We start from the raw sequence: 23,252 nt of genomic DNA on the forward strand, positions 1-23,252 counted from the left end.
TGCTTACACAGGCGCACTTAATCAGAAAAGAGCACTCCCCTACAATAAAGCATCACAGACAACAGTCCACCATCAAGCGCCTGTCATACTGCACAGTGCAGACCTGAACATTGTGACTCACAAGCAGGACAGGGGAAAAAGAAGCTGGGGCTTTGATCTAGGCCAAGCAGGCACCGGTAAGCTAAATAATGTATCGGGCCCACACAGGCCAGCTTCAGGTACTGTACTGTATTAAGTTAGACAGAGAGGATACATAATCAGCATCTACTGTATCTGATTCTACACTATCTTCCTCTTGTTGACCATACAAATTACTGTACAGTATCTGCTTAGACACCTGCACCCAAATTTCCACTACCCACCCTATAAACAGTGCATTACTGTACTGTACTACTGTATCTACAAAAAAAATCATTCAAGTGTAAACATAGCGGTCAATTCCAATCTACTGTATTGTGCTCTCATCCAACCCAAGGTACAGTATGCTGAAACAGGTCCCAAGTAAGCGCAAATGCGCAGTCCTTAACCTCAAGCAGAAGATTGAAATATGCAGGAGGCTTGAGAAAAGTGAGTCGTGCAGTGCTCATGGAGGAATTTAATGTTGGTTCGTCAACTATCTATGACATTAACGCTCAGTCTCAGAAAATAACGGAGTTTTATGTTAAAGGGACATGAAACCCAATTTCTTTTCTTTCGTGATTTAAAAGAGCATGCAATTTTAAACAACTTTCCAATTTACTTCTATTATTTAATTTGCTTCATTCTCTTGATAACGTTTGTTAAACTGCATATCTAAATATACTCAGTCGCTGCTGATTGGTGGCTGCACCTAGATGTCTTGTGTGATTGGCTCAACCATGTGCATTGCTATTTCTTGAACAAAGGATATCTAAAGAATGAAGCTAATAAGATAATAAGTAAATTTGAATGTTGTTTAAAATTGTATTCAAAATCTGAATCATGAAAGAAAATTTTGGGAATTCATGTTCCTTTAAGTCAGAGAGTGAAAAGAGTGTAGAGAAGCATCATACTCTTCATACACCAAAGAATGGAAGTGCTTGACCAGGCTCTGTATGAATGGTTTTCGCTGAAAAGGTCTGAGGGTGGTTGTATTTCTGGACCCATGTTGCAGGAAAAAGCGAGAGAAATTCATGAGAAAATGAATATTGAAGGCAAATGTTCATTTTCAAGTGGCTGGCTTCAAGGTTCGTCATGGCATCCGTAAGCTGGACTTGTCAGGTGAGCAGATATCAGCTGATTTTGAAGCTGATGCTTCATTTCCTGATGTGTTTAGCCCCAGAGCAGATTTATAATGCAGATGAGACTGGTTTAATGTGGAAGTGTCTGCCTTATTCTACTTTGCCTGGTGGTAATGAGAAGGTAGCTCACGGATTCAAGCTAAATAAAGAGCGTATCACTGTGCTCGTTTGTGCAAATGCATCAGGAAATCATAAAATAAAGTTGTGTGTGATTGGTAAATTTGCTAAACCAAGGTGCTTTAAAGGCATAACTAACCTCCCTGTAGATTATCATGCACAAAGTAATAGTTGGATGAACCTAGACATTTTTAAGAAGTTGTTTTGATTCTTCATTTGTTCTCAGTGTTAAAGAAAATTTATGAAAGAAAGGAATACCAGAGGATAGTAAAGTTCTGTTGCTCCTGGATAACTGTGGCGCACGTCCTCCTGCTGAAGAGATTGTTAATGGCAACATTTCTGTATGTTATCTTCCAGCTAATGTTACAAGCCTGATCCAACCAATGGGTCAAGGAGTGATTCAAAATGTAAAAATGTTTTACAGGCGTGACTTCATGCGGAAAATTTTGACGGAACAATTCTGGACCTCAAAAAAAATAATAATCTCTAATATGCTATCTACACTGTCACTTGTGCTTGGGATTCTGTGAGGAGTGTGTCTGTTGACTTTGTGGGGGTTCCAAACTGCAGTGCAGCTGCTAGTAGCCAAGTTTATGGTGAAATCTATGAGTTAGTTGACTCTGATATCGACAAAATAATTTTTTCTTGAGATGAACTTGACGACTGGCTTGCTTTGGATAAAACTATTCTAGTAACTCATACACTAAATATAGAAGACATCATAGAAGCTGTTATGAATCATGGAAAAATGTATGTTGCAGAGGAGGAAGAGAGTGATGATGATGGGTGTGAGGTGGAAAAAGTATTTTGGCAGCGAGCTACTGACGCATTTGAAACTGTAATAGATTTTGCAGAACAGCAACCCTTCTTCACTTCTCAGCATGTTATGTATCTGCACATCATGCAAAAGTTAACTTTGTATGAAACGCGTAGGGCCTCAAAGCAAGCTAATATTTATTCATTTTTTTTATAAAGCTGCATGCAAGTTTGCCAGTACAGCATCATCTACTGATGTAGATCCAAAACCACCTACATCCACATTAAGTTAAAGGGACAGTCTAAACCAGAATTTTTATTGTTTAAAATATAGATAATCCCTTTATTACCCATTCCCCAGTTTTGCATAACCAACACAGTTATATTAATACACTTTTTACCTCTGTGATTACCTTGTATCTAAGTATCTTCTGACAGTCCCTTGATCACATGACATTTTATTTATTATCTTTTGACTTGCATTTTAGCCAATTTGTGCAGTATCTGTCAGCACAATGTTATCTATATGGTTCATATAAACCTTCACTCCCCTGTTGTGAAAAGCAAATAAAAAAGCATGTGAAAATAGGTGGCCTTTAAGGACTTAGAAATTATCATATGAGCCTACCTAGGTTTAACTTTAAACTAAGAATTCCAAGAGAACAAAGCACATTTGATGATAAAAGTAAATTGTAAATTTGTTTAAAATTACATGCCCTATCCGACTCATTTTTGACTAGACTGTCCCTTTAAGTTTATCTTTACAGTATTTGTCTTAATTTGCTTTTATTTACGGTAACAGCATCTTAACTAAAAATGCATAATGCAGTATTGTAAAATGGAGTTACATAACATTAAGTATATCTTTATTTGATTTGTCTTAATTTTATTTACTGTAAAAGCATTTTAAATAAAAATGCATAATACAACTGTATTACATTAAGTAAAATTTGTCTTTATTTGTATTAATTTACTTTTATTTACTGTATTTTAATATTAATATCAAGTAAATACAGCGTTCATAGTATAGTATGGGTTATAGAACTAGTTAGGCCTAATTTTAATAGTAACTCTCAAGCAACCATAAACTACACTTATCCGGAATCTACCAATCCCCATGGGTGCCGGTTAGCTGAGAGTTTACTGTACCTGGAAATTGCCCTTTGTTATTATTTTATGTACAACTGGGCAATAAGCCTGCTCAGAAGACAGTCTATTTAAAAAAAAAAATACAAACCCCAAAGCTAAAATTATACAAAATAAAAAATGAAAAAATGTAACATTAAAGAAAAAAATAAACAAAGGTATCCAAAATAAAAAAATCAAACCTAAACTAATACCCCTATAAAAAATTCCCCCAAAAATAAAAACACCCCCTAATCTAATACTATACTACCAATAGCCCTTAAAAGGGCTTTTGTAGGGCATTGCCCTAAGTTAAACAGCTATTTTACATTAAAAAATTACTAATTACCCCCTAACAGTAAAACCCCCCTCCCAACCAACCTCCCAAAATAAAAAAACCTAACACTAAAAAAACCTAAACTGCCCATTGCCCCTATAGGGGCATTTGTATGGGCATTGCCCTTAAAGGGCATTCAGCTATTTTACTGCCCTTAAAAGGGCAATCAGCTCTTTTCCAGCCCAAAAAAACCTAATCTAAAAAAAGCCACCCCCAAAAAATAAAAAAAACCCTAAGACTAAGCCCCAAATAGGTACTCACCATTTCTGAAGTCCGGCAGAGAAGGTCTTCTTCCAGCCAGCTCTATCATCTTCTATCTTCATCTGAAACTAAGGCGGCACGGAGCGGAGGTATGGAGCTGGCTTCCCCGATAGCATGGATCTTCAACGGCAGTCCTCAGCGGCGGCAGTCCTCAGCGGCGGTCATGGGTGGCGGTGTTCCTCTTCATCCATGTCCGTCGTACACTGAAGATTGAATACAAGGTACCGCATTCAATTTGAGGAACCTTGCATTCCTATTGGCTGAAATTTTGAAATCAGCCAATAGGATGAGAGCTACTGAAATCCTATTGGCTGTTCAAATCAGCCAATAAGATTTCAGTAGCTCTCATCCTATTGGCTGGTTTCAAACTTTCAGCCAATAGGAATGCAAGGTACCCCAATAAATATGGGGTACCTTGCATTCAATCTTCAGTGTGCGATGGACGAATCGCATGAAGAGGAACCTCTACGCCGCCGTTGAGGACCACTGTTGAGGATCCATGCATTGGGGAAGCCAGCTCTGCACCTCCCCGCCGCCTTCGCTCTGGGTGAAGATAGAAGATGATGGAGCCGTCTGGAAGAAGACCTTCTCCGCCGGACTTCAGGAACGGTAACTACCTATTTGGTGCTTAGTTTTAGGATTTATTTTTTTATTTTTAAGATTAGAAAATTAATGGGCTGGAAATGAGCTGAATGCCCTTTTAAGGGCAGTAAAAGAGCTGAATGCCCTTTTAAGGGCAATGCCTATACAAATGTCCCTTTAGGGGCAATGGGTAGTTTAGGTTTTTTAAGTGGTCGGTATTTTTATTTTGGGGGGTTTGGTGGGTGGGGATTTTTTACTGTTATGGGGACATAGTATTTTGTATATGTAAAAGAGCTATTTAACTTAGGGCAATGCCCTACAAAAGGACTTTTTAAGGGCTATTGGTAGTTTAGTTTAGATTAGGGGGTGTTTTATTTTGGGGGGGGCAATTTTTATTTTCATAGGGATTAGGTTTAATTTTTTTTATTTTTTGTAATTTTATTTATTTTTTCTGTAATTTTAGGTTAGGTTTTATTATTTTAAGTGTAACTTAGTATTGGGGTTAATTTAGGGGGTGTTAGGATAGGGGGTTTAGTAATTAACGGCTAGATTATGAGTTTTGCGGTAAGAGGGGTGCGGTATTAACTTGCACGTTATTGTCAACGCTCACTTACTTACAGCGCTGGTATTACACGTTTTCCTAAACCCGGCGTTAAAAGGCAAGAAGTAAGCGTAGAGCAAAATTGAGCTCCATACCTCCTGTACGTGCTCGTGCACGATTTCCCCATAGACATCAATGGGGAGAGCCGGCTGAAAAAAAGCCTAACACCTGCAAAAAAGCAGTGTAAAGCACTATAACGCAGCCCCATTGATTCCTATGGGGAAACAAAATTTATGTTTACACCTAACACTCTAACATGAACCCTGAGTCTAAACACCCCTAATCTTACACTTATTAACCCCTAATATGCCGCCCCAACATCGCCGACACCTGCATTATACTTATTAACCCCTAATCTGCCACTCCGGACATCGCCGCCACTATAATAAACATATTAACCCCTAAACCGCCGCACTCCCGTATCTAGTTAAATAATATTAACCCCTAATCTGCCGCCCCCAACATCGTCGCCACCTACCTACATTTATTAACCACTTATCTGCCGCCCACAATGTCGCCGCCACTATACTAAATTTATTAACCCCTAAACCTAAATCTAACCCTAACCCTAACACCCCTTAACTTAAATATAATTAAAAGAAATCTAAATAAAACCTACTATTAATAACTAAAGAATTCCTATTTAAAACTAAATACTTACCTATAAAATATACCATAAGCTAGCTACAATATAACTAATAGTTACATTGTATCTAGCTTAGGTTTTATTTTTATTTCACAGGCAAGTTTGTATTTATTTTAACTAGGTAGCATAGTTTCTAAATAGTTATTAACTATTTACTAACTACCTAGCTAAAATAAATACAAATTTACCTGTAAAATAAAACCTAACCTGTCTTACACTAACACCTAACCTTACACTACAATTAAATAAATTACCTAAATAAAATACAATTACCTAAATTACAAAAACAAACAAACAAACACTAAATTACACAAAATAAAAAAACAAATTACAAGATATTTAAACTAATTACACCTAATATAATAGCCCTATCAAAATAAAAAAAGCCCCCCCAAAATAAAAAAAACCCTAGCCTAAACTACCAATAGCCCTTAAAAGGGCCTTTTGCGGGGCATTGCCCCAAATAAATCAGCTCTTTTACCTGTAAAAAAATACAAACAACCCCCCAACATAAAAAACCCACCACCCACACAACCAACCACCCAAATAAAACCCTAACTAAAAAAACCTAAGCTCCCCATTGCCCTGAAAAGGGCATTTGGATGGGCATTGCCCTTAGAAGGGCATTTAGCTCTATTGCTGCCCAAACCCTAACCTAAAAATAAAACCCACCCAATAAACCCTTAAAAAAACCTAACACTAACCCCCTGAAGATCCAATTACAGTTTTGAAGAGCCGACATCCATCCTCAACAAAGCCGGGAGAAGTCATCAACGAAGCGGCAAGAAGTCCTCAACGAAGCCGGGAGAAGTCTTAATACAAGCCGGGTGAAGTGGTCCTCCAGACGGGCAGAAGTCTTCATCCAGATGGCATCTTCTATCTTCATCCATCCGGCGCGGAGCGCGTCCATCTTCAAGACATCCGGTGCGGAGCATCCTCTTCTTCCGACGACTCCCGATTAATGAAGGTTTCTTTAAAGTATGTCATCCAAGATGGCGTCCCTTAGATTCCGATTGGCTGATAGAATTCTATCAGCCAATCGGAATTAAGGTTGAAAAAATCCTATTGGCTGATGCAATCAGCCATTAGGATTGAACTTCCAATCAGCCAATAGGATTGAGCTTGCATTCTATTGGCTGATTGGAACAGCCAATAGAATGCAAGCTCAATATTTTGATAGGGCTATTAGATTAGGTGTAATTAGTTTAAATATCTTGTAATTTGTTTTTCATTTTGTGTAATTTAGTGGGGGTTTTTTTTAGTAATTTAGGTAATTGTATTTAATTTAGGTAATTTATTTAATTGCAGTGTAAGGTTAGGTGTTAGTGTAAGACAGGTTAGGATTTATTTTACAGGTAAATTTGTATTTATTTTAGCTAGGTAGTTAGTAAATAGTTAATAACTATTTAGTAACTATTCTACCTAGTTAAAATAAATACAAACTTGCCTGTGAAATAAAAATAAAACCTAAGCTAGTTACAATGTAACTATTAGTTATATTGTAGCTAGCTTAGAGTTTATTTTATAGGTAAGTATTTAGTTTTAAATAGGAATTCTTTAGTTATTAATATTAGGTTTTAATTAGATTTCTTTTAATTATATTTGTTAGGGGGTATTAGGGTTAGGGTTAGACTTAGGTTTAGGGGTTAATAACTTTAGTATAGTGGCAGAGATGTTGGGGGCGGCAGATTAGGGGTTAATAAATGTATATCGGCGGCGGCGATGTTAGGGACAGCAGATTAGGGGTTAATAATATTTAACTAGTGTTTGCGATGCGGGACTGCGGCGGTTTGGGGGTTAATATGTTTATTATAGTGCCGGCGATGTCTGGAGCGGCAGATTAGGGGTTAATCATTTTATTTTAGTGTTTGTGATGCGGGAGGGCCTCGGTTAGGGGTTAATAGGTAGTTTATGAGTGTACTTTTTAGCACTTTAGTTATGAGTTTTATGCTACGGCTTTGTAGTGTAAAACTCATAACTACTGACTTTAGAATACGTTACGAATCTTGCGGGATAGGCTGTACCGCTCACTTTTTGGCCTAAAAAAAAAATCGTAAGTCCCGTTGAAAAAAGACTTTACGCAAATTGCGTAAGTTAATTTGTGCTAAGGCTAAAAAAGTGTGCGGGACAGCTGTACCTACAAGACTCGTAATAGGAGCGGTAGTAAAAAAAAGCAGCATTATGAGCCTTAACGCTGCTTTTTTACTTATAACACAAAATTAATAATCTAGCCGTAAATTAGTTATTTGCATTGTGGGGGGTTGGCGGTTTAGGAGTTAATAGTTTAATAGGTTAATTAGGTTTATTGCGATGTGGGGGTTTGGCAGTTTAGGGGCTAATAATATTAATAAAAAGACACTTCCTCTGCTACTTTATCAGCAGGGGGTCTTGGGTTTCTGAATAATCTTCCACAGAAGAGGAGATTTCTGAATCCACTGTACTCCTGATTTGTGCAAGGTACCTAGACGGGTCGATCATGAAGGATGTTCCTGATGAGCCTTAGGCCTGTAAAGGAGTAATTTCTGCCTCTTGAAAGTATCTGTGTTTTAACTGGTAGACATATGACAGCCAACAGTTCTGTAATTGCAGAGTGGATATATTACTTTAACTTGTCCTGGGAATAACATTGGTGGGTTGTAAAAGCCCAAAGCTCTCTACTGTAAAGGCAATGCCACAAGACCCAGTCTAGCATGGGACATAGACATAACTGATTAGGGGAGACATCAACACATCCTTACACAGCTAACACTGTTGAGAAGGGGTTAAATTATCTGTGGTTCACCCTTCCAAAGTGTCAGCATGATGTCTAGAGATATGAGCTGTACCAGTTTTCTCACAAAGGGTTAATCCCCTTAAGGGAACAAAGAATAATGGCACTATTAAAGGGGCAAAATACATTTTAAAAAACGACAAATGCAGAAAAGAAAGGGTTGAAATGACATAAATTTAGCCAGGTAATTTCTGCAAATGACTGATGCCATGTTCTAGTTATTTTTTGGAGAAATTCTGCTGCATGTCAGCAAGATGGGCAACAGATAGCCAGTGGTGATGGTGAGGAGAATGAAATTGAAGGCTTCAAAACTTTAACACCCAAGGTCCCAAGTGCAGAAGTAGCAGTATGAGTAACAAAAATAACTTCAAAACGAGCCTGCTGCTGAGGAAGACCAGAGTTACACCATGCTCTAAAGCCAACCATGGTAAATTTAAAGAGACAATTCCTCCGTTTTTGCAAAAGAGCCTAAGGGGATATTTATCAAAGTGTCAACAATGTTGCATTCGCGGGCGTCACTACACTTGCCAAACATTGCCAAACATCGCAGCCGCTGATCTAAATACGATCTCTTTATCAAAAAAGCTGTCAAAAACACGTGCGTCAAGTACGGTGCGAAGAGCATCGGACTGGTGTTAAGTCATTGATGTCGCGGCTATTCGGGTTTTTCCCAACTTTATTTATACCATTTCATTACTTTCCACGAATATATATATATATATATATATATATATATGTGTGTGTGTGTGTTATGTCAGAAATCTTTTGCAAACATATTTACATGTCCCTAAGTTCCTTTTTTTTGTTCTAAACAATGTTGTCTGTCATATCTCTGTGTTTATTTATACCACTATAAGTATATATTGTAAATGTATTATTATAATGAGCAGAAATAATTGCAAATATAACATGTAATCAGAGTATCATATGTATTTATTTGTAATCTATGGATTTTTAAAGGGATAAGTTGCACTAGTGGGAGCTAGCTGCTAATTGGTGCCTGCACACATTTGTCTCTTGTGATTGGCTAAAAATATGTGTTCAGCTAGCTGCCAGTAGTGCAATGCTGTTCCTTCAGCAAATGATAACAAGAGAATGAAGCAAATTTGATAATAGAAGTAAATTGGAAAGTTGTTTAAAATTGTATGTTCTATCCAAATCATGAAATAATATTTTGGGGTTTCCTGTCCCTTTAAGAGCTGGGCCTGGTTTCTCTCTGCATCTGTCTAACCCCTCCTGATTGCAATCTATTTTTAAAAAAAACACCCCTTCACAGGTGTTGTAAAATAGGCTGGCCTATAAGATGACATTTCTTACTGAAAAATAAATTCAAGAGAAGGAAGAAATACACTGAAAATAGCATGACAATAAAGGGGTGATTTTAATTTCTGCTGTATCTGATTCATGACAGTTTAAAGTTAGGTGGGCTATCCCTTTGAGCAATCAGTTTAAGATTATATTGAATCAAACATCAATTCAAATTTTAAAATCCGTGTCTAAAAAATTACACTGTGTGTCTGTCAGGATGCCAGGAATCAGAATGAGACACAAAGTGCAAAAATAATCACACCTTTATTAATAGCAAAAAAATAATAAAAAGTCCACAAGTCAAATAACAAGCCAGGAATCAAAGCCAGAGCTGGTAGTCAGACGAGCCGAGTCAGGAGCCAAAGTGAATAGTCAGTCGAGCTGAGTCAGGAGCCAAAGCGAGTAGTCAGACAAGTCAGAATCAGAAACAAGGAAAAGAGCAGAGTAAGGAACAAGCCAGGGATCAGGAACCAGGAGGGACGTCAGACAGCCAGGTAATACACAGGAGCTCTCAAAAACAGGTCTGAGACAACGCAAGGGCAAAGCATACTGAACAGAGGCCCTTTAAATAATAAGTGATGACATCACAATTCTGAGACTGCATCCTGTCTCACATGGAGGATGTACACCAGTTTGGCCATAAAAGGAAGTGCAGGAAATGAGCAGCATCACACAGTATGCACCAGATTCAGCAAGAGAGGTGAGTAAAATGGCTGCCAGCAGCACATGGCAAACAAAGCAGGGAAAAAACCCTGACAGTGTCCTAATGTCAGCATCAATGTTTATCTTTAATACTAATTTCACATATACATACTTTCAAAGTATAATACACAATGTAACAAATGGCACTTACAAGTTCTGATGCGTGATCGACACAAGTATCGAGCAATTTGATTTGTTACTGATAGTTTATAATGTGTATTTGAATTAGATTGGCTGATGTCATAAATCATGTAATTATGCATATTCCAATCAAAAGTGGTGGAAAAATTCACTGACGTGTGGGTTATTTAGGAGTTTGCGTAATAATTGGTGTGAAAAGTGTTGCGTCAAATATAGCGCGAAGTGTAGAGTGGGACTTGTATTACATGGCTTAAACATGGTGCACATCGATTTTTCCAAAAAATAAAAAGGAAGTTAGCTATATTATGTATATTATGTATTTATTTCATTTTTATCCCTATATCTACTAGTGTACCAAATGGGGAGCAACAAAATTGTTTGATTTAGAAAGGGTATACATTTTTAATAAAGTTTCTAATTTACTTGTATTATGTAATATACTTCATTCTCGTGCAGCATCTAACATAAGCTTTCTGTGTTTTCCGACTCCCAATGAGTTCTATGGCATCCATGACCTTAAGGGTGGCAGATTGAAAACTAGGTACGATGAGTCGGAAAAGACACAAGCGTAACTGTAGAATTTTTGATAACTTCATCAGAGCTTCAAATAGTGGTGAATAGGAGGGCGAATTAACACGATTCCGCTCAAATTCCACGGGTTTTCAATTCGCATTGATGTGCGTCGGATTGAGATAGTGGGATCGTATGTTACATCACAAATTTCAACATTTGCCGATCTTGAAGCTTTGATAACTACGGCTGATCAATCTCGCGACAATCACAACATGGAATTCCAGTGTATTGTCAGTTGACGCTTTGATAAATAGGCCCCTAAAAGTGACCCAAACAGTACTTATTATTAAATGGTGTATGTCACATACCCCCAGGCTATGTGAAACATGTATATGGTCATACAAAAAACCTGTGGGCTATGAAGGTGCATGGTACTAACAGTACCAAGGATCTGGTAAGGTTTAACAAGGAACATCATGCTATAGACTAGGGGATTGTCATGCATGCCCACAATTCACCTGGGATGCTGATGGCATCTTCACAACAGGGAGAAGGTAATCATTGCCTGTCTGAACTCTTGTCTACCCCTCTGCTCTCTTTGTAGGTTCTCTGAGGAGGAAATTGGTCTTAAATTGGTTAGAGAACCCCTATCAAACAATAAGACGATCAGCATTTCAAAATTCACCATACTCCTTGCTGGAGGTAAATAATTGACAGTTGGATTATGGGAGGGATTAAAAGATCTGTTATGTTTGGTGTTTTTGGCCTCATCCTAGTAGACTAAAATCTTTCTCTTTTTCTCTCTCTTTTACCAATTTCAGATGATCTCCTAGTTGTTCAATGGGATTGATGTCAGGGCACTTTGCAGGCCACTTGAGTTCTTCCTCACCAAACTCGTTAAACCATGTGTTCATGAACCTTCCTTTGTGCACAGGGGCACAGTTATGCTGGAACAGGAGAAGAACCTACCCCAAGCTGTTCCCATAAAGTTGTAATCACCCAAATATCTAAAGTGTATTTGTATTCTGCAGCATTAAGATTACCCTTTACTGGAACTAAGCATTCCAGTAGGTAGCATAGTAAAATCTGACTCATCACTCAAGAGATCACATTTTCACTACTCCGGAGTCCATTGGCAGCTTGCTTTATACTACTCATGGCCTACGTTTAGAATGACACATGTTGATGTGAGGCTTGTCTACAGCTACTAGGCTATGGAAACTCATTTCATGAAGCTACTGACACACAGTTCTTGTGCAGATGTTGTTTCCAGAGGCAGTTTAAAACGTTGTAGTGAGTAAAGCAACGTTATTTTTATGCAATAAGTGCTTCAAGCACTAAGCTGCCCATGTGGTCTGTGGTCTTGTCATGGCCCTGCCTGATATTGAACCTGGGATTTCTGATTTGCAGCCTATAACCCTAGAGGGCCTTAGCTTGTGCTGAATGTTGGTTGTGCTTTTTAGCTCCACCTGCCTGCCAGCTGAATGCAGTTACCTTGTTAGCACTGCTCTAACAGGCAGCCTCACAGGCCACTCCCTACCCTGACATTGTGGTTCTACCAGTCTTTTATTGTCTCTGACCTTGCTTGTTTTCTTGTTTCGTATTTTTTTCTGGGTTCTGAATTTGGCTTACTTCCTGACTATTCTCTTAGATTTCCCTGTTGTATGATAAATGACTGCTATTCTGGTATACCGAACTTGGCATTGCCTCCTGACTACTCTAACAGATTCTCCCTGTATTTGGTGACTTATCATTCTACTCTCAGGTATCTGATTCTCAGCTTGTCTCCTGGCTATTCTCTTATCACCAACCTGTCACTACTACCTGTTATCCGGTGTCACTATCCTGCATTCTCTGGTACCCTGCTCTTGTACCCAAGTCCTGCAGAGGGTGCCTGCCCAGCACTGGTATCCTGCTCAGTGCCTTACCCTGCAGAGTGTGCTTGCCCAAGTTCTCGTACCAAGCTACTGCATCCAAGCTCTGCAGGAAGTGTCTGCCAAGTGACAATATCCAGCTACTGCACTCAAGCTCTGCTATAGCGAATCATATCCGCCTTGCATTGCTAAATGCCAACAGCATATGCTGTTGGCATTTAACATTGCACAAGCAGTTCTGGTAAACTGCTTGTGCAATGCCGCCTCCTGCAGATTTGCAGCCAATAAGCAGCTAGCAGGGGATTTCAATCAACCTGATCGTATACGATAAGGCGGATTGCTGTCTGCAGCCTCAGAGGCGGTGGAACCTGAAGGCTCACAAAGAAACAGCTGTATTCAGGGCCATTTTGCCCTTAATAAATCAACCCCTAAGTCTCTGTAAGTGGTTCTTAATTTATCCAAACAGGTAATCTCCTGGACAGTCATTTGATAACTACTTTTAAAATAGTAATGATCACATCTGCACAGTAATTTAACCATTGTTTAATTTTAAGAGAAATCTCTGTTTTTAAATGGTTATAACATTAATACAGCACAAAATGCCCTGGTAATTTCAATTCCAGTTATCTATCAAATGGTAAATATTTGCAGCAAGTTAATTAAACCATTTTTGATTGTAAAAAATAGTATGCATTTTACAAATAGCATTATGTAATACATTTGGGATACCTTTAACAAATGTTATCAAATGGATATTAACCTATTTTGGAAGAAAAATGTGTAGATTTATTATGTGTTTAAAGCGATTGGATTTAAAAAGCTATTAAGCAAAATAATTAGCTTTTTTCATTATAATGTTCTGCAATGGTGATAAGGTGAAAGCTAAAACTGAATCATTTGGCAGTTTAAAATCTAAATTGCTGCATAGGCTTGCAGTACCTGTTATCATGTGCTGAAATACTGAAAACGTTTCATGTCAGCTTTACAAAAGTAATGTAATGTAATAGAAATAATTTACATTACTAAACAAATGCTTCCTGAAACTTTAACATAGGACTCACAACTGATAAATTACACCCATAAGGAAATCATATTAAACTTGTGCAAAATTTAGAATTAAACTACCAGTTCATTAAATCCTTGAATCTCAGTTTATAAGACAGTTTTGTAATCAAAAGATTTTTCTGAAGACTTAAATAAACTAAAATACTGATCAGTTTGAAATTGTTTGGAATGCATTACCACCTTGTTTGCTTCAATTGTTTTTCAATAGCCAAACTCCATCCAAAAACTAGCTTACTTGAAGCAGTCAATCTAGACCTGTCATTGAAGTAGACAAGGCTTTCCACTGTCCTTTTGTTGGCAGCATGGGAAGCCTGCCATGTACCCTTCCAGTAGTCCAAAATGGAAATCTTTTAATTTTCAGACTAAAATTGCAGTAAAAGTGGTCAAATAAATAATAAAGATAAGTATATTGAGAAAATAAACAAAAGTGGTATACAAGTGATTCTTTTAATAACTTGCAATTAGGCAATACACATCAGATTGAAGCCGGTGACGTCATCTGTGGCGAATCCTCAAGAGCTCCTGTTATCTTTGCGGGGTGTTTGAGTCAGCCGAGCGGCTCTGAAGCTTAAGCTTGCCTGATTTGCACTGTATGTGCATCTATCTTTGTGAGTACCCTGTGTTTCTCTAGTCTAAGAGATACTGCACCATAAGGCGCCGCTTCACCTTTTGTCTTCCAGGACACTGAGCGTATACTCTACTACTTGAGAGAGCAGCCTGTTGTTAGTTTCAGCTTGGGACTTTTTGGTCATTTACATACCCTATTGACTTTTTTTATCATCCACTAATACCATTTGACCATATACTGTATTTGTGTGCACACCTCTGATCCGATATTGAGTTCAATATTGTTTGTTTTGCATTCTACCAAAGCAACAAAAGATATAGATCCAGCCATAAAAGGAAATGTGTGGGGGGAGTTAGAGCTTTTCAATTCGTAAACGTAAAAGAAAGGGTTAATGGCGCGGCACTGCAGTATAAATTTGCAGGTAAAGTAATTAAAGTACATATTATTATATTTTGTCTCTATCCCAACTTGTTTTATGTCCCTTTAAAGGAATATGAAACCCATTTTTTTTCTTTTCCTGATCCAGATAGAGGTTGCAATTTTAATTAACTTTCCAATTTACTTCAATTATCTAATCTGTTTTGTTTTCTTGGTATCCTTTGTTGAAAAGCATACCTAGGTAGGCTCAGGAGCTGCTGATTGGTGACTGAGCATATATGTGTCGTTATTGACTCGCACATGTGCATTGATGTGTATTTAGCAAAGGACGCTAAGAGAATGAAGCAAATTAGATAGAAGTAAATTGGAAAGTTGTTTAAAATTGTATTCTCTGGGGCCCATTTATCAAGCTCCGGATGGAGTTTGAGGGCCCTTGTTTCTGGCGAGCCTGCAGGCTCGCCAGAAACACCAGTTATAAAGCAGCGGTCTAAAGACCGCTGCTCCATAACTTGGCCTCCTGCTCTGAGCAGGCGGACAGACATTGCTGCAATTCAACCCGATCGAGTACAGTCGGGTTGATTGACATACCCCTGGTGACAGCCAATTGGCCGCGAATCTGCAGGGTGCAATGCTGAATACGGAGAGCGCATTGATCTCCGCATTCAGAGAGATCTGTCAGACCTGATCCGCACTGTCGGATCATGTCCGACAGACTTTTGTTAAATAGGCCCCTCTATTTGAATCATGAATTAAAATATTTGGGTTTCAGGTTCCTTAAAATCCATGTTGTGAATCATTTTGATCTTTATGGTTATTACATAAATTATTAGAAACAGACACATGCTGCTTTCCAGAGAATTTTTTTCATGTCTAACAAAATTGCATTCCTGAATCTAATATATGTAAATGATATGAATCATTCTGAGATAAAACATTTTTTTCATTGCAATGTAAGATAAATATGATTTTATTAACCCTCATGGCAGATAATCTGAGTCTTATATTCACTTTTTAACAAGAGAGTTTTTGATAGATTTCCTTTTTGACATAATAGACTTTTAATAAATTGTCTTTCAAGACATCTGGTTTACAATGGAATAAATCCAAGCAGCTGAGAAATCTTTTAAGAGAGAAGGAAGTACCATGTCTATATTTATTCAAACAGATTGCAACAAGGATAGATAAAAACACTAGCCAAGCTTGTCTGTGTAGGAGTTAAAGTTTCCTGTCATGATTCACATTGGTAGTCAGTTGGACTCACTGATGTTTTTTTTTTCTATTTCAGTTTCATTATTCATTTATTGGCATTATCACAGACTCTCATTAAGTCTTCTCTCTTTAATCCATATTAGGATATTTGCTTTAAAAAAAGTTGTTACCATGCTTACTGAACTATTTAAAGGGACAGTCTAGTCCAAAATAAACTTTCATGATTCAGATAGGGCATGTCATTTTAAACAACTTTCCAATTTATTTTTATTACCAATTTTGCTTTGTTATTCTTAGTTGAAAGCTAAACATAGGAGATTAATATGTTCATTTCTTAAGCTGAATGCATTTTGACAGTTTTTCACCACTAGAGGGTGTTAGTAATTCTGGTAATTCTGGTGTAGACTGTCCCTTTAACTAAACCTATTTTTATAGAGCAAATGAGTTTAGTGGTGATTTTGGATAGTAGAAGTTAGGTTTGGAGGACACAGTTGATAATAGTGAAAAAGCAGTTGTATTTGTAGAGGGCTGGGCTGTACAATTTCCTTCACAGATCCATTATGACGTTTGTGGGCTCTGGGCACTTTTGCCTTTGTAAACCCTTTCTCCATAAAGAATATTAAAAAGTATATTTTACGCCTGTGTTGGTATAATGACAACTATACGTCAGACTGGATTAAATTTGTTTATATATCAATGTAGTGCAAAGTATATATCTAGCTTATTGTGAAAAGTAAATTGTGCTGAGGCTAAGTGGACCTCCTAAGTGGCTAAGCATTGGTATTACCAAAGTGGGCGACACCTGCATATTGGCTTGCCCCTCCCTTGCGCGCCTAACCGTGAACCTCATATTATGATTAGAGACTAATCCTGTAGTGATGTGCCCTCTGATGTCATTCAGTGACAGACAGTGTGACTGACATATGCAAGCAGGAAGGGGGGCTCAACAGGCTGTAAGTGTACAGACACCCTGCACTGGAGATTTAGGACTTCTGAAGACTTATTATAAGTAATTTAATTAGTAAATTACCCTCTATTTATATTTTGATTTGTGTGAGAAACCATTCAAAACATTTTCTTTCATGCCTATGGGGCATATTTATCAAGCTGAAGGCTTGCCGGAAACAGAAGTCTAAAGACCGCTGCTGCTTAACCTGTCTGCCTGGTCTGAAGCGGCGAACAGAAATCAACCCGATCGAATACAATCGGGTTGATTGACACCCCCTGCTACCGTCCGATTGGCCACAAATGTGCAGGGGGCGGCATTGCACCAGCAGTTTACAAGAACTGCTGGTGCAATGATAAATACTGACAGCATATGCTGTCAGCATTTATCGATGTGCGGCGGACATGATCCGCTATATCGGATCATGTCCGATTGCACCATAGTAAATAGGCCCCTATAGCTCTTTTTTTCCCTTCTGATTTGAAAATAACTAAAAAAAAAATTCATGGCCCCCTTAAAGTATTGTAGACCCTAGATGCTCAGCTCTGCTTAGTGGGACGCAGATCATGTCTGTTGTGGGTTCAACATGAATTGATGTACTGCTTTATTCAGGCCTCTTGCAAATATATTTTCATAATAAAATGTGGTGTCCCAGTAAGGGCAGAAAAAGTTGATATGGGCTAAAGAAACATTTTAGTGTGTAGAAGATATTGTAAGTCTTTTTAAGGTTAGTGTTGGATAGTTAATTAGATGTTACTATTAATTTGAAGTTGCTATTAATTATTATTAGTAAAGTATTATAAGAACCAAAGGCACAAATACAAACTAGAAAAAAGTATTTTTATTAGGTTGGGGTATACAGAATACAAACAAGGTAAGGGCCAGAATTCAGAATCCCAGAATTAATCGTTAAGAAACACTCAGGTCTAGATTACAAGTGGAACTCTAACTAGCGCTTTGGCTAGAGTGCTAATTGCTGTAGCAGTAAGTCATGTTCCACGAGTTGAAAGATAAAAATGATTACTCTAGCGCAAACTCGACTCACGAAAATTACCTACCGCTAGTGCTATCACCTACTTCTCCATAGCAGTCAATAGACCAACAAAGTAAAAAAAAAATGAACAGCCTACTAGTGTGCTAACCAGAATCACCATCAGCCCCTTCTCTATTAACCCTTAAACCGCCACATAGCCCACCGCAATGTTCCCACTACACTAGTAACACCTAAACCGCCAGCCCCCCACATCGCTAAGTCCCTAACTAAAGTATTAACCCAAAAACCACCATCCCCCAATATCGCAAACACTAAACTATTAACCCCAAAACTGCCATCCCCCGCATTGTAAACACTAAACTAAACTATTAACCCCTAAACCGCCAACACCCACATCAGAAAGTAATAAACTTCTTACATCATAAACATCTTAACCACCTAGCCTAACACCCCCTAACTTAACCCAAATTAAAAAACCCATAAATTTACAAAAACAAAATCCTAACTACCTTAAAAAAAAACTAACATTAATTCCAAAAAAACCTTATCTTTCCTTTGAAAAAAAGCAACTAACATTGCAAAAAAAACCTAACATTACAAAAAACCTATTATAAAAAAAGTAGTTGCCAAATAAAAATGTAATCCTATTCTAATACCCCAACCCCCCTCCCCAAAAAAAAATATTCTAAAATTAAACTAACAATAGCCCTTAAAAGAGCCTATTATAGGGCATTGCCCTAAACCAATCAAGCTCTTAAAAAAAAAAAAAACATTAGCCCCTCTAACATTATACCCCCCCCCAATATAAAAAAAAAAACTATCTTAAAAAGGTAAAACTTTTATTCTATTGGCTGGTTTAAATTTCAAGATTCAAATTAGCCAATAGGAATGCAAGGGTACACCATATAAAAGGAGTACCTCACATTCACAATTCAGTGTGCGGCTGGAGAGCGCAAGAGGAGAAGCTCCGTCTTCAAGATCAGAAGATGAGGAGCACTGCCGCCACCACCTCTGCCTGGCTGAAGATGGACTGCCGCTGGGATAAAATGAACCTCCACCGCCTTCATAATCATTGGTGAGTACCTTTATGTTTTTTTTTTTTTTTTTAGGAATAGGCTTTTTTTTTATGGACAGCAAAAGAGCTGAATGCCCTTTAAAGGGCAATGCCCTTTTCAGGGTTTTTTAAGATAGTTTTTATTTTTTATTTTGTGGTGGGTGTAATGTTAGAGGGGTTAAAGCAGAGCTTTCCAAACTTTTCATGTTGGCGACACACTTTTTAGACCTACATAATTTCGCGACACAGTAATTCAGTTGTACTGGCAAACAGGATTTTAAACTAACTTGTTTTAAGAGATACGGACACATACATAAATGGTATAATAACTAAATGTATTTACAAGTAACAGTATGTAAGTATGTGCAAGAATTAAAACAAATTCTACTTACTATTTTAATGGGATGTATGAGGTTGATGGGATGAACACAATTTCTGAATATTTGGTGGAATATTAGATAAAGACACTCGCATTTCATCATCAAGTACTTTTACGCTTCCCCTTCCTATACATATATCAAGAGCAGGAGCAGCAATGCACTACTGTGATCTAGTTGCAAAAAACCCCCCCACTGACTTCTGACTTCAGCTCAGCATTTAAGCTGCCTCCCTCAGAGCTCGGTGAGTCCGATTGACTATTGCCCACGCTGCAAACACACTGCTGTCCCACTCACTGACTACACATGCAGTCACGAGCCAATTAAGGAGACTACATGTGCAGTCAGGATCCAATGTGCCGCCAATGGGAATAGTTTTAGTTCCCACTGAGCTGCGCCAATAGGTTAAGATGATCTGTGACCTCCTAGGTATCAATCACATGTCAACCATGTGATATGCGTAGCAGGCAGGCGGAAAATCAGAAACCAAAAAAAAAATATTTTAGTAAATAAAATTTAAAAAAAATTGTGCTGAAGCAGGGACACACCTACACACTGCTGCCGACACACTAGTGTGTCCCGACACACAGTTTGGAAAGCACTGGGTTAAAGGGATAGGAAAAGTCAAAATTAAACTTGCATGATTCAGATAGAGCATGTCATTATAAGACACTTTTAAATGTACTTCTATTTTCAGATGTGCTTTGTTTGCTTGGTGTCCCTTGTTGAAAATGAATACGCACATGTCCTACACTAGTGGGAGCTGGCTGCAGATTGGTGCCTGCACACATTTGTCTCTTGTGATTGGCTAACTAGCTGTGTTGAGCTTCCTGCCAATAGTGCAATGCTGTTCCTTCAGCAAATGATAATAAAAGAATGAAGCAAATTTGATAATAGAAGTAAATTTGAAAGTAATTTACAATTGTATGTTCTATCCATATCATGAAAGAAAACGTTGGAGTTTCCTAACCCTTTAAGGGCTATTGGTAGTTTAGTTTTAGAATATTTTTTTTTATTTTGGGGTGTTTTTTGTTGTTGTTGTAATTACTAGTTTCTGTAATGTTGTTTTATTTTCTGTAATGTTGGTTTGTTTGTTTTTAATCTTAGACTTTTTTTTGTAATGTTAAGGTTTTTTTTTAGTAACATTAGGTTTTTATTTAATTTTACAGGTAAGTTTTATTTTTAAGGTAGTTGTTTAGTTTATTGTTTTTGATGTGTGGGGATGACAGTTTAGGGGTTACTAGTTTATTTAGATACTTTGTGTTGTGGGGGGATGGCGGTTTAGGGGTTAATAGTATATTTAGGTTTTTTGCGATGTGGGGGGATGGCGGTATAGGGGTGATTAATGTAGTTTAGTGTAACTGTTTCATCTGGACAAACTCTTTACGCAACCTTTAAAGTCGCGCAAAAAATGTGATCTATAAATGCAATTGTGCTTCCAAGATTGCATTTACTTTCAACTTGTAATGCAAGCGCTAACTAGCTCTTTACGCTCTCCATAGAAAATATGAGGAGCGTAAATTACCGCGAGTTCACACAAACAAATCATGCAGTCATTTTGATAGCGCTCCACTTGTAATCTGGATTTGAGCGGTAAAGAATACCGCAACCATGCGATCGCCTTTACGACCCTAGCACTAACGATAGCGTTCCACTTGTAATCTAGCCCTAAATAAGTCCAAGGACAAACTAGCTTGTTCAATACCCAGTACTCAGAAACTGATAAATGACTAATGATGCCAAAGACCAAACACTGTCGTCTATAAAGTCAGGATAGCAGTCTAAAAATGTAGTGTTTTAAAGAAAGAAAAAAAATTATCAAGGGATTTTTATCTGGGGCCTAAAATTAACCCTTGAAATCATCATTATTTTGAAGACCAAGCAAGCTCCTTTGGTGAGAAATTTCTCCACATATTTGACTGTGCTCCCTCTGAGTGTAGGTGCTTCCTGGAAATATGACATGAACATACATTGTGTTGCTATTCAGTAAAATAATTTATATTATTTGTATATCTTTAATAATTTTATACTTAAAGTACTTCAAAGTTTTCAATATCATAAATAATTGCAGACAAAAGGAAAGCAAGGATAGGGCAAAAGGGTTTTATTTTATTTTTTTTATTTGAGAGACAGGGTGAATAATAATAGAGAAAGGAAAACACTTTTAAAAGTTGCAGAATTGTCTTGGGCTGAGATAAGAAAAGAAAAAATAATGGTTTGCTCTAAGCTCATTGGGTGAACTGCAGCTAATAGCAATGGGGTTGCAAAATAACACAAAATCATCACTATAAATTGCAACTCAAAAGTATTCAATATCATGGTATAAAAATAACCTTACCCCCACTGTGACAGATAATTGCAAATAGCATTTAGTACCAGTATCAACAATTATTGTGATCAGTTGCTATGATTGGATAAAACAAATTTTCATTATTGACCACATGACCTTGAAAATTTTTCACAGAAGCTACAAACAAGTTTAAAGGAACTCAGAAATCAAAGGTAAAGTTTCATGATTATGATAGAGCTTACAGCATATGCTATCGGAATTTTGGCGATGTCTGCCCACATTTTAATAAATTGGTCCCAAAGTTTCAACCAAGAATACTAAAAGATAAATTAAATTAAAAAAAATATATATATAAAGTTGTTTAAAATGGAAGGCTCTACTTGAATCATGTTCAATATCCCTTTAGTCTCAGTACAGAATATCAGATACAAATTGTCTGAGGCACTAAGGTAAAGGGGACATTCTGTACTGTAATGTTTCCTGTTCTTTAATATGTTTCACATTATCTGTTTTACACACTGGAGTGTATCAATTTGTTTATAAATAGATCACTTACCTTTATTTTGTCATTTAAAATGACTGTTTTTTCCTGTTGAAACCATCACCTATATTGAAAATATCAATACTTTGTATTCTCTTTACAAAAGCTATGTAGGAAGGTTTTGATTTATAGAAAAATAAATATGATATGATTATCTTTTATGCAGGCACGTTGTTGAGAATAATGGATTGAAATTTCAATAAGCAAAAACAGCTCTTTTATATACAAAAATAAACATAAATGATCAATTCCCCACATTCTTTATACTCAAACTTTCAACTTTTCATGTAATGTTAAACAACTTTGCATTCTATTTCTATTATTTAGGTTTTTTTCTCTGGGTATCCTTTGTTGAAAATCATACCTAGGTAGACTCAGGAGCAGCAACTTGGTGCTAGCTGATGCTTGGTGGCTGCACATATATTCCTATTTTCATTAGCTCAACTAAGGCCTGATAATATAAAGTTTTCTGCTCAGACGAGATTATATAAAATGAAACTCCAGCGCTATAAGATCCCTAGTGAGATTCTAAAAAGGAAGACGGCTAGATTACGAGTCTTGCGTTATGAGTAAAAAAGCAGCGTTAAGCCTCATAACACTGCTTTTTTACTACCGCTGCTATTACGAGTCTTGCAGATTTAGGGGCACCGCACACTTTTTTGGCCATACCGCAAATCAACTTAAGCAATTTGCGTATAGTCTTTTTTCTATGGGACTTCCATAACACCGGTATTATGAGCTTGTCCTGGGAGGCCAAAAAGTGAGCCGTACACCCTATCCCGTCAAGATTCGTACCACATTCTAAAGTCAGTAGTTATGAGTTTTACACTACAACGCT

The 23,252-nt window shown here is 37.4% G+C and overlaps 1 pseudogene; it reads left to right on the forward strand.

Moving 5' to 3' along the window:
• The first annotated feature begins 482 nt into the window (after positions 1-482).
• Positions 483-13,157, forward strand: LOC128652349 (jerky protein homolog; annotated as a pseudogene).
• Positions 13,158-23,252: the final 10,095 nt, after the last annotated feature.

Source organism: Bombina bombina, chromosome 3 (genome assembly GCF_027579735.1).
Source record: "Bombina bombina isolate aBomBom1 chromosome 3, aBomBom1.pri, whole genome shotgun sequence".
Classification (NCBI taxonomy): domain Eukaryota; kingdom Metazoa; phylum Chordata; class Amphibia; order Anura; family Bombinatoridae; genus Bombina; species Bombina bombina.